The sequence below is a fragment of the Arachis hypogaea genome, chromosome 2 (assembly GCF_003086295.3).
Source record: "Arachis hypogaea cultivar Tifrunner chromosome 2, arahy.Tifrunner.gnm2.J5K5, whole genome shotgun sequence".
NCBI classification, from domain to species: Eukaryota; Viridiplantae; Streptophyta; class Magnoliopsida; order Fabales; family Fabaceae; genus Arachis; species Arachis hypogaea.
The window spans coordinates 16079011-16088929 of NC_092037.1; the positions used below are offsets into that span (position 1 = coordinate 16079011).

Below are 9919 nucleotides of genomic sequence, written 5' to 3' on the forward strand. Positions count from 1 at the left end.
ACCTAATTTCAAATACTTCAAAGCGCTCCGATCCTCCCTTAATCACGTTTTTTATTTTCCACCGTTAGATTCTCTCGTTATTATTCTCACCACCCATTTTTTTTTAATTAAAATCCTCTAAATTTTAAATTTTTATTTTAGAGGGTAAAGTATGACTTCTTACTCTTCAATGATTTTTCTCTCATATTTTCTCTTAATCTCACCTATGAAATAAATTGTAATAGATTACATTTTACCCTCTAAAATAAAATTCAAAATTTATAAAATCTAATTTTTTTTCAGAGCTATTTCTTCACATATTTAAAATTTGATGTAATAATGTATGTTCTCATGTAGGTTTTTTATTTTTATTAACATCCACGGTAGGTTTTCTATTTTTATTATTTTTTTTAATGTGAGTCGTTTTATATTTTCCTTGTCAAAAGTCTTCTATAAATAGTTTATTTTTAAACACTCTTCACTAAATAAAAAGTGATGTACTTCTTATTAATTAAATAAATCTCTCTATTATTATATTTTATATGAATAATTCAAATTTAAAATTTAAAATATTTATTTTTTGTTTTTTCTTTTTCTTTTATCTTTAATAGAAAATTAATTTTCAAAAAAACACTCCACTCCTTGCTTTAAAATGTAGTCCTGTAGTAGCATTCGGCACTATAAATCAATATTATAAAGCGCAGTCTCATTTGATATCCATTTTTAAATTTTTCATTTTTTCTTATAATTTCTGAGTTTTGACTTTGGTCTTTGCCAATTCAAAGACAAAGAAATGTAACGTGAGATGTAGCTTTGGTTAAAAGAGTTTGATTGATATACAATAAATTTTACAAATGCATGGCATTTAACAAATGCTAATTGGATAAAAGGTAGATAATTCATAATTGTTAGCTACTTATATCTTAGATATTGATTCATGCCACCCAACAAGAATAAAAAATATCCGGGATTCTGAAGAATCTCGGTCTTAATCGCGGGCGCTCTTGCAGTCGCATAGATAGAGTTCTGGTTAGTTTGGAATGGCTAGAAGAGTTTCCAGAGGCACATCTGCGAGGTGGACCAAGGGGTTTGTCAGATCATTGCCCGCTAATAGTGGAGGGTAGAAAGCTGAGAGGAGGTCCGAGGCCGTTCCGGAGTCTTGATTCGTGGTTTACGCATGATGGGTTTCTCAGGATGGTGAAGGAGGAATGGAGAGGCTTGGGGGAGCTACAGTTCTTAGATAAATTGAAAGCGCTGACAGGTCCACTGGGAAGATGGCATAAGGCAAATTTTGGTGAGATGGATAAGAAGATTCTATTATTTGAGGAAGAGATCAAGAAGATTGATGATATGGTTAGCAATGGAGTACACGATGGAACACTAGAGGCCAGAAGAAAGGCATTGGTTAAATGCTGTGAGCGATGGTACGTGAGAAAAGAAGTACATTGGAAGCAGATGTCGCGGTCTCGACATGCAAATGAGATGGACAGAAATACAAGATACTTCCATAATATAGCTTCAGCAAGGAGGCGGAACAATAGGATTGATACTCTGGTGATCAACGGAAGGCTGGTTCGGAATCAGGCTAGAATTAAGGTTGCAATCAGAGAGTTTTATAAGGACTTATATCATCAGGAAGAGTCTCCTATGTTGGGCTTCAGAGAAGGCCTGGTGGTTCAAATAGGTGAGGAAGATGTTATGGCTCTAGAAGTGATGCCGTCGACAGAGGAGATCAGAGAGGCTGTGTGGGATTGTGGATCGTCCAAGGCGCCAGGGTGTGATGGTTACAACATGAACTTCATCAAGAGATGTTGGGATGAGATTGGTCCGGAATTCACGGCTGCAGTGATGGATTTTTTCCAGACGGCCAGGCTACCGGCGGATGCCAATACCACTTGGGTGGCGCTGGCACCTAAATTCATAGGTGTAAAGGAGATTAAAGACCTGCGGCCTATTAGTATGGTGGGGTGTGTGTATAAGGTCATTTCGAAGGTCCTAGTTAGGAGGATGAGAACAGTGATGCCAGCTTTAGTAGGAGAGACCCAGAGTGCGTTTGTATAGGGAAGGAAAATCCATGATGGGGCGCTTATCGCATGTGAAACAGTTAACTGGCTCAAGATGAGGAAGAAAGCAGCTGCCATAATAAAGCTTGACTTCCAAAAAGTATATGACAGGGTTAAGTGGAGCTTTGTGAACATTGTGCTGCAGAAGATGGGATTTGGGCATAAATGGAGAGCATGGGTTATGGAGTGTGTAGCTACAGCGTCGATGTCGGTGCTAATAAATGGCTCGCCATCAAAGCCTTTCAACATGGAAAGAGGTTTGAGACAAGGTGACCCACTATCTCCATTCCTGTTTGTACTGGTTGTGGATGTGCTACATCGAATGATTGCAGAGGCAGTGAGGAATGACCGTATATCACCTTTGCTGGTTGGTAGAGATAATGTAGCGCTGTCACACCTTCAGTTTGCTGATAACACTATCCTATTTTGCCCCCCAGAGGAGGAGACAATCAAGAATTACAAGAGGCTCCTGCGATGTTTCGAGTTGATGTCAGGCCTGAGTATCAATTTTGATAAGTCCAGCCTGATTCCAATAAATTGCGAGGAGCAGTGGGTCGCACGTATGTGTAACTTGCTGGGTTGTAAGGGAGATGCCCTTCCAGTTAAATACCTTAGAATATCTCTAGGAGCTAATACGAGGCTGGTGAAGACATGGAAACCGATAATAAACAAGGTGGAGGAGAAGCTCAGTCTGTGGAAAGCTAAGTTGCTTAACAAAGCTGGGAAATTAGTACTCATCAAATCAGTGTTGAACAGTCTGTCAGTATACTATTTAAGCCTATTTAACATGCCGAAAGCTATTGCTGAAAAATTGATATCGCTGCAGAGAAGATTCATGTGGAGTTCAGATGAGGGTAGGAATGGTATGGCATTAGTAAGGTGGGAAGTGGTGCAGGCGCCGAAGAAAGTAGGTGGGCTGGGGGTTGGGGATGCTATGGTTCGTAACTCAGCGTTATTGTTTAAGTGGTGGTGGCGATTTGCTAAGGAAGAGTGCCCACTGTGGAAAAAGGTCGTATGTTCTTGTAATAATTTGAATCCCAATGAGACACTGGCGACTCAAGAACTGCCTACTAGAGGAGGACCATGGAAGGATATTTGTCAGTTACAAATCATGAATCAACATCTAAGGGATAAGATGGTTGCAGGCCTGTCCATGGAGGTTGGCGATGGGTGTCGGACCCGATTTTGGGAGGATGTATGGTTACTTGGTGGATCTTTGAAGGATCGCTTCCCGAGGCTTTTCTCAGTTTCAAACCAATGTGGATCTGTTATTAGAGAGTGCGGATTTTGGGATGGGTTTGAGTGGATTTGGAACTTCCAATGGAGGCGTGAGCTCTTCCAATGGGAGTTGGAACTCCTGAGTGCCATGCATGAGAGCTTGAGAGCTGTGAGACTTGTTCACAACAGAGAGGACAGAGTGGTGTGTAAATATGATAGGCGAGGTATTTTTACAACTAACTCATTTGTGCAGGTGATGCAGGAGGAACTGATCCCAGAGGAGGTAACTAGCTACAGCTTTACCAGGACTGTTTGGAAGGGGTTGGTTCCACCTAGAGTGGAGCTATTTGTCTGGTTTGTTCTGATAGAAAGAGTGAATACAAAGGACAGATTGAGCCGGTTTGAAATTATCAGCGAGGACGACGTTACTTGTGTTCTTTGTAACAACGAGGTGGAAGATGTTCACCACTTGTTTCTAGGATGTGGGTTTGCTTGGCAGGTGTGGAGTGCCTGGATCTCAGCATTTGGGCAACAATGGTCGTGTCCGGGAACGATGAAAGAGTACTTTCTTAGTTGGACAGAAGAACCGAGGAGGGTGGAAGAGCGTAACCACCGGTTACGATGCTTCTGCGCGATAATCTGGAACCTCTGGTTGGAAAGGAATAGGCGAATCTTTCAGCACACAAGCAAAAGGGTTGAAGAAATTATCAATATATCTTCGATTAGTGCTAGCGAGTGGAGCGGTGGAGATCCCTTTAGTTGTTGATGGCTATGCCGGAGATGACAAAGGGATGGCTTTCGTATTTGTTTGTATCATTGTTATATTTGTTTGTTTTTAGTTTGGACGATTTCGATGCTCATTACTATTGTGTTGAGCTGTTTGCTTTCAAAAAAAAAAAAACAAATGCATGGCATTTAACAAAAGCTAATTGGATAAAAGGTAGATAATTTATAATTGTCAGCTACTTATATCTTAGATATTGATTCATGCCACCCAACAAGAAGAAAAAATATCCAGGACTTTGAAGAATCTCGGTCAAAATAAGGTTGCAGAAGCTATGCTACTTCAATCTTGCAAACTCTCACCCTTCAAAATATGGTCCTTTAAGGCTACAAAAGAAGAAAGAATGTTATGAGAAACAATGACACAAAAAAAATCATGTCTTTATCCCTTAACATGAACAACTTTGTTTATACTTTATAGTGTTCATGTTTATCCATGAAGTGAATAGTATACTGTACAATACATACCAAAAATCAATTACTTGTAGATGGAGAAGTGCATAAGATATGCGGCCCTATGACGAACCTGTATAACAAAATAATTTCTTTGAATTTGATCACGCTGCAATCAAACCACAAGTTGATAATAAGAAAGACATTTCGTTCACCATTGACGCATATGATCGTAGGTCCGATGCTGAAATCAAGCTAGAGCATTGTCTTAGAAAAAGACAGAACATTTCATAGATTACTGGATTGTCTTCGATTAATGAGTTGGATAAAACCCAGTTCTCTGTCAAAACTAGGTGAATGTACATCTTGAAGAAATCGCAACTTTTGTCTTTGAAGTTAATTGCCCTAAGCAATCTCAGGATGTCTTCTTCATTGTGGGCCTGGCACAAAAACTGAATCAAGCTAACTTTCAAAAAGCTAAGATGCAAGTCCGTACCCAGATTTTGGAAATATGAATGCAATTAATTTTGTAGTGATAATTGTTGAGTTATGAGAGTACATTTTGATTTTGCAAGGATATTGACCAATGATCCAAGAATGCATTAAAAAAAATTGCATATATATGATAATTTGGAAATTAAACTGGTGGAAAATATTGAAACAGGTAATAGTCCATGGAAACATTCATAAGCAGAACACAACTGAGTGGTAAAAGGGGAAGCAACATACTCCATCAAAATAGGAAAGTAGGTTCTGATACACCATGGCACTCTTAAGTTGCTTACAACGGGAGCTAGCTACCGGTATGCACTCAACAAATTGGATGCAATTCAAATTCTTTGAGACTCTGCATGTTCAAGCCAGTTAGAATAAGAGAAAGGAAGCGAAGATAAAGTAACTAGGCAAGCACTAAAATACACTTCAGCTTGTTTATTTACAGTTCGCACTAATTAATGCCAACTGATTTCATTGATGATTACCACATACAGAAATTCAGAATGTATAAATATCTCAGCACTAAGAATTAACATTTAGAGTATAATATTGTTTGGTCCAACTTCCAGAGATGAAAATCACTTCTCTATTAAGTTTAATTATCCAGCATTAAACAAAGCTACAATTGGGTAGATAAGTAAAGCTACTAAATTCATAGTTCAAGAACTATATTGAATTATTATTTACTGGTACTCAAAAGTAATAACAACCGGGAAGCAATGAATTTTGCTATGTTCTCACAACTTGAATGCCATCCCTGGACTGTGAAGTAATTAACAATCGCTTCTACGCAATCATTCAAAAGCACTAATAAACCTAGAAACTGGTGATCTAGAAATAGACATATAATAATTTCAATGAGTTCTTCAGATTCTACAACAGAAAATACTGGCCTTTTACTCCTGCAGCGAGAATAAAAAGGCGTAAGTTGACATTGTCACATCAATAAACAAGGATGTCAAATCATAAATCAAGTCCCAAAATCATTTGTCTAATTTTTGAATCATGAATCATAACACACCACCAGTCAAAAACACATTAATAAAAGAGCTTAAAGTAATAAGGATTTACACCTTAAATGTGCAAAATATATACTGAAGTTTCAAATAAACACTTAATCACAAATCACTAAGGTACATTAGACATCGGTGATGGTAAAAATACTATGATACGCCAAAAGTCATTAGTAAACACTTAATCCTTCTATTCTTTAAGCCAATTCTTTAAGTGTGCCAAAGGTAATAAAGTAACAGAAAACCAATTCACATGATCGTCTAAGTAGACACATTGTTGTGGCTTACCGTATTAAAAACAAGCAGTGACAAATTTGAGCCAGGCTCTAATATTTTGGGGTGGTTCTCCAGTGTCAAAATCTAGGAGACAGACAGATTTTCTTAGAAGGATGAAAATAAATATATGTAGCAATGTCTTTGTTGTTACACTTGAAATACTGCAAATATCTCAACATAGTTACCTAAATTTTTGGGTTCACCACTGGATGAAAATTCAAAAAGAAACCTATAAGTGTCAAGAGCTGTTCTCAAATCTGAGTACTCAGGAAACCAACTAATTTCGACAGGCAATTGATCAACCTAAAAATAATGATTCTGTATTTGATACTAAAATATCAATTGAAAATAGATTTAAACGAAACATGCTCAGTCAAAATTGTTATTGCTACAACCATCATCTATCATTACCAAAAGAAAACATAACAAACATGTCTTTACCTCTTTTCTAGAAGAGAGAACTGCACACCAAAAGTCAGATTATGAGTTTCAAAGTTCTTCATTTAATGAATATAATACTGAACGAACAAAACAAAAATAGATGAGTGACAATATTACTGCTATGCTTAAAGCTGGTAACAACATAACATGAGACTAAACTTTCACTCACTTGTGTTGAAGGACCAAATGGCTACTGGTTTTTCTATATGACCACAGAGGAATGCTAATTTTGGAAGCCAACCATTGATGAGCAATCCTTCAAGAAAGTTATCACCTGAAACAACGCAGCATCCTGACTTAAATCAGGCACTACTTGGTATTTTGCAATTCTAAAAGGAAATGGCCTATGAGTTGACAAAAAGTGCCAAAAACACTGACTGAACAAACAAAATGGCATGGCAACCTTTTTCGGCTGCCAATTCCACCACAGAAGTCAGCTCACTGTTCAAAAATGACTATAGAAGGTTGCAGCTTCCAAGCTCAGGAAATTCCAGCAGTGGAAAGGCTTTCTGCATCTCATGAAAAGAAACATCCCTATTCTCATACATCCAAGCTTAAAACCAACAACAAGCCATACATAGATGATAGATGATATCAGAGAATTGAGTTAGTATAATAACCTTATCTGCAAACACTTTCACTCCTCAGAGAGGAATATCTTCTTCTTCACCAAAATCTTTTAACTGCACAGAACAATCCAAGTGATTGCTAATGAATGACAAATAATGAAGATAACAAGACTTTTCCCACCAAGTGGAATAAAATCATTAAAATCTAAATAGTAATCGACAATGAAGAAATAAAGGCAAAATAATAACATTACAAAAATAAGAACAATGGGAATAAACTATTTTGCCTGATTTTCACACTTCTCAAAAAGTTCTGTCAAGTAAGCTTCCCTGGGATCTTCATCATCATCATAGGAACTTGCATCCTTCTTAGCCTTTTTTGTCTTTGGCTTTTTCTGCTAATTTTATTCTTCTTTCAGCTTTTTCTGTTCTCTTAAAAGATCAGTAAGAATATCATCCAACCCAATAACCTTCTTCCTCCTAATCCAGACTCAAAATTTTCCATAAGTTAGTAGTAAGCAACATTTACCAACCCAACCCTAAGTAATCCAAATCAAATCATGTACTTGGTTTTTGAAGTTAGATAATAGAAACTATTAAACCCTAAAATCTCCCGTAACCACAAAAATAAAAAGTTAAAAATAAACACTTTGAAGAGGGAAAAAGGGTACCTTTTATTGCTAACTATGGGCGGGGGTTTGAGAAATTCATCCTCTAACTCGAAATCCAAACGATCGTTGACGTCCATCGTTGGTCTTTGTTAACTGCAGGTTAAGGTGGATAGGGTTTGTGCTTAGCAGAGAGGAGAATTTGAATGAAATAAGTGGCAAAGTGAAGAAGCATGCTCTTTCCAATTTCAATCTTTGATGGCCTTTTTAATATTATGCTTGCAAAATGGGTCCAAACGATTTTTTGGAGGGAAAATATGTTTATCTTTGTTGCCAACTCAAAGACAAAGAAATGCAACGTGAGATGTAGCTTTGGTTAAAAGAGTTTGATTGATATACAATGGATTTTACAAATGCATGGCATTTAACAAAAGCTAATTGGATAAAAGGTAGATAATTCATAATTGTCAGCTACTTATATCTTAGATATTGATTCATGCCACCCAACAAGAAGAAAAAATATCCGGGACTTTGAAGAATCTCGATCAAAATAATGTTGCAGAAGCCATGCTACTTTAATCTTGCAAACTCTCACCCTTCAAAATATGGTCCTTTAAGGCTACACAAGAAGAAAGAATGTTATAAGAAACAATGACACCAAAAAAGTCATGTCTTTATCTCTTAACATGAACAACTCTGTTTATACCTTATAGTGTTCAGGTTTATCCATGAAGTGAATAGTATACTGTACATAACATACCAGAAACCAATTATTTGTAGATGGAAAAGTGCATAAGATATGACGAACCTGTATAACAAAATAATTTCTTTGAATTTGATCACACTGCAATCAAACCACAAGTTGATAATAAGAAAAACATTTCGTTCACCTTTGACGCATATGATCGTAGGTCCAATGCTGAAATCAAGCTAGAGCATTGCCTTAGAAAAAGACAGAACATTTCATAGATTACTGGATTGTCTTCGATTAATGAGTTGGACAAAACTCAGTTCTCTGTCAAAACTAGGTGAATGTACATCTTGAAGAAATCGCAACTTTTGTCTTTGAAGTTAATTGCCCTAAGCAATCTCAAGATATCTTCTCCATTGTGGGCCTGACACAAAAACTAAATCAAGCTAACTTTCAAAAAGCTAAGATGCAAACCCGTACCCAGATTTTGGAGATATGAATGCAATTAATTTTGTAGTGATAATTGTTGAGTTATGAGAGTGCATTTTGATTTTTCAACGATATTGACCAATGATCCAAGAATGCATTAAAAAAAATTGCATATATATGATAATTTGGAAATTAAACTGGTGAAAAATATTGAAACATGTAATAGTCCATCGAAACATTCATAAGTAGAACACAACTGAGTGGTAAAAGGGGAAGCAACATACTCCATTAAAACAGGAAAGTAGGTTCTGATACGCCATGGCACTCATAAGTTGCTTACAACGGGAGCTAGCTACCGGTATGCACTCAAGGGATTGGATGCAATTCAAATACTTTGAGACTCTGCATGTCCAAGTGGTGCACGAAATTGTGATCAATACTTTTCACAACTCTCATAATCCCCGGTCATGAACCCCAAAAACTTGGTGTTCAATACCATGGCATTACACAACTTCGCACAACTAACCAGCAAGTGCACTGGGTCGTCCAAGTAATAAACCTTACGCGAGTAAGGGTCGATCCCACGGAGATTGTTAGTATGAAGCAAGCTATGGTCATCTTGTAAATCTTAGTCGGGCAAACTCAAATGGATATGGTGATGAACGCATAAAAACATAAAGATAAAGATAGAGGTACTTATGTAATTCATTGGTAGGAACTTCAGATAAGCGCATGAAGATGCCTTCCCTTCCGTCTCTCTGCTTTCCTACTGTCTTCATCCAATCCTTCTTACTCCTTTCCATGGCAAGCTTATGTAGGGTTTCACCGTTGTCAGTGGCTACCTCCCATCCTCTCAGTGAAAATGTTCCTATGCTCTGTCACAGCATGGCTAATCATCTGTCGGTTCTCGGTCAGGCCGGAATAGAATCCAGCGATTCTTTTGCGTCTGTCACTAACACCC

The 9919-nt window shown here is 37.3% G+C and overlaps 1 long non-coding RNA gene across 1 annotated transcript; it reads right to left on the bottom strand.

The window, feature by feature from the left end:
- Positions 1 to 4189: 4189 nt before the first annotated feature.
- On the bottom strand, positions 4190 to 5283 carry LOC140178535 (uncharacterized). Its single transcript, XR_011871687.1, has 4 exons — positions 5166 to 5283; positions 4652 to 4876; positions 4512 to 4569; positions 4190 to 4370 (listed from the first exon to the last, which is right to left on the bottom strand). It is a non-coding gene; the product is annotated as an uncharacterized lncRNA (long non-coding RNA).
- Between the last annotated feature and the right edge of the window lie 4636 nt (positions 5284 to 9919).